Raw genomic sequence first — 3457 nt, 5'->3', positions numbered from 1 at the left:
ATAGGCAGTCCACTCACATGTGTCGAAAATCCGGATTTCGGGTGAACTCTGACTAATAGTCCTCAGGCGCAATTCCTTTGCCTTTTCCGGATGTCTCACCACCTTGACAAATAACAAAGTCGAGGAATTTACTATATTGTCCCTAAATTGATATAAATTAATTTAAACTACTAATGCTTGATATGTAAATGCAAAAATATGTCCGATTACCGCTTAATCACGGTATCGATTAAATTCGACCGATCACCCGATTAATCGACGATTGTGTCCAAATAACCTCCAAATTAATTCATTTCTCCTCTAATACCTTAATTTACCACATACATTTAAATAAAGCCAAATTCAGCATTAGAACCCTCACAATTCCTTATAGAAAAATTTGGTCATTTGGTGTACTAGCATCGAATTTTTTTTTCTACATAACCGTTTCACCTTACTTCATCATTTTCCATGCCATTTTCCTTAAAATAAAAACAATCCCCCATTGATATTCAGCCCTCATGGTTCGGCCAACAAGGAACCCTAGAGAAATTGAATATTTCTTTTGTGTTTTTGTTCATAACCATGCTTAACTATCCCTAAACACTAACATAGTCTAAAATCAAATTATTCCAACAACAATTCCTCTTCCATACCCATTTTTCAGAATTGAATTCATCATGATAACTCAATATTCAACCATGGAAATCAAGAACAAAAGTATGGTTAAGCTAGGTATCAAGGAGAATTAAAGAAATTTTAACTTACCTAGCTTGTTTCCTTGATTTCTTCACTTTTTCTTTGAATTTCCACCTAGGTTTTCTTGTTTTTCCTTTTGTTCTTCCTTTTTTTCTTGTTGCTGGATGTCTAGGCCGAATATGGTGAGGGAATTGGGGATTTAATGGGCTGATTTCTATAGAAAATAATAAAATAATCAAGCATGCCATGTGTCACATGCTTATTGGCCCAAATTTTTAACTTTTTGACTTTTTCTTCTTAATTTTCCGCCACAAATATTCTGGTATTTATCCAATCCTACCACAATTAAAATCCCTTGGTCTTGACAAGTGCTGGGGCGAAAATTTTACTGATTTGCCCCCGAGACAAAAAAATTTACGATTTTGCCCCTATACTCCGAAATGTACCGGAATCTCATTGTTTCTACTTTTCAACCTAAAATAACACTAATATTGATCAATATTAACCAAATGGGGTAAAAATTGCTTAAAAAATTTTCCGTTTAGTCCTCTAGTGGTAAAATTACCATTTTGCCCTTGTGCTCCATAAATACCGGGAATCATAATTTTTCATTGCTAAACATCATTTTATACTCCAATAATCATAATTATATTTCATATAATTATTCTTGGTCAAATGTGATCAAATCTTGGCTAAAAATCTCCATTTTATCATCAAATGGTAAAATGACCGTTTTGTCCCTAATTGGTCAATTTTCTGATGGACTCCAAACTGGACCTTGAACTCCAAATCACTATTCTAAGCCATTCTGTTGGTTTTAAAATTTTCAAATTCCTCTTAGAATTTCTATTTGAACTAGTTCAAGGCTCGATTTAACTTAGTTGTACCACTCGATACAATACCGTCTTTTAATCGAGCTTGATAGGGTCTCACAAAAACATAATCCTTAAATTTTCCTGGTTGATGTATCACTAAGACTAGATTTTAATGATGCTTTGAGATTGGTAATTCTATGTTCCTTACTTGAGAAGTAATCAATTGATCTCATAGGTGGAAGTGTGGAGATACTTGGAACTAGAATGTAAGTGCTTGTTCTTGGAACAAGTTTATTTAACATGCAACAAGAGAAATGCATTTGTTATCTCACTCTAGTGTCTATGCAAATATTTCTCATGCGACAGTCATATAAATACTCTTAAGACTTGAGACATCAGGTTGTCTTATATGTGGAGTGCAATATTTTTTATCATATCCCGACGGGTTCTACCAAAATGTCAAAACAAGATATGGTTGAGTATAACATGAAGCATGTGAAGGCAAATGAGTGGTTAAGAGTGGAATCATCACCCCAAGTGATTTAGGGGACATATTCTTGCAGTTCTTGGTTGATATTAGCTTACTGAAGTCCTTGGCGAAGGTGACTTGGAGATTTATGAAAAAAGTTTCATAAGTCTCTATAAAGGTAATGATCTAACTTCAAGAATGAATATAGAGATAAATAAGACTAGACACAACACCAAGCTCTTATCATCTTTGGCATATATCAAGACGGAATGAATTACATTGAAAGGTTGATCATTGAAAGGTTGAATCAAGCCATCTTGACTCTTCTAATATTTGGGTGGCCATAATGGATTGTTGGATTCCAATCTTGATCTATGAACTTTAGATAGTTAATTTGATTAATGATAAATTTAAAGTAGTTTAAATTTATGTAATCCTAATTTTAACTTAAGGATTATATCTTAAGTTCATTGCCAACATGTTAGAAGCCTAATGGGTCACACACTTAAAATGAATATTGAAAATAAAATAGGAGAGGTGACTAAGTTGGACTTAATCAAATTATAAATTATGAGCTTCTTAAGGACTTAATTAAATTATTGAATTAAGTTATTGGATTAATTGGCAATTACATAAAAGTAGTGTAATTGACCTAAATAGGGTTAAATTAATTTGAGGTATAAATACCTTGCTATAGCCTCCCAACAAAAGAGAAACCTACACACTTGAAAAATGCTCTTGCACTAGCCACCACTTGTGAAGAGAAAATTGTTCTCTTTCACTTAATGTTGTTTATGTTCGGCCCCAAGGTTGTTTTGTGTGGGATTTGGGTTTATGAAACTCATCTTTGCTAGTACATAGACATGACATATCACTTCCAATCCTTAGAGAAGGATTTTTTGATTCATTGGTGTGGATCACTGTTAGAGGCCACACAAGTATTTTTTAGATAGCTTTAGTTTTCAACAATTAGGTTGAAGTGGTTGTGTCTCTCAAGGCTGTTTTGATGGTTTAACAAAGAATTCATTAACCATTTTTGTTTAGGTAATACAATATGATCATATGGCTTTATTTTACATTTTGAGTTGGTGTTCAATATGGCATAAATGAGATCCTAAGAGGGTGAAGTGCATTTTATTTGTTTATTTTTTTTTGTTGCAATTTTTTGTTTGTATTTGATGCATTACTAGCCCTCACCAACAACCAGTTGATCCTCATCACATTCCTTGGTTAACTTATGATTATAATCTAGTGGAGTGCCTACTGGTTTTGCTCTTAACACCCCATACTTAGTTAACAGTTCCAAAGCATACTTTCTTTGACACATTGAAATTCCTTTTGTTGATCAGGCCATCTCAATGCTAAGAAAGTAATTTAGCTTACTAAGATATTTGAGGTTGAAACTGTTACCCAAATATTCTTTTACTTTGTCAATAGCTTGAATAGATGAACTTTCTAATGTCATACATTAGGAGGGCTACAAAATCATCATTTT

Source organism: Theobroma cacao, chromosome 10 (assembly GCF_053813885.1).
Source record: "Theobroma cacao isolate CCN51 chromosome 10, ASM5381388v1, whole genome shotgun sequence".
Lineage (NCBI taxonomy): Eukaryota > Viridiplantae > Streptophyta > Magnoliopsida > Malvales > Malvaceae > Theobroma > Theobroma cacao.
Note: the sequence above shows the minus strand (reverse complement) of the source record.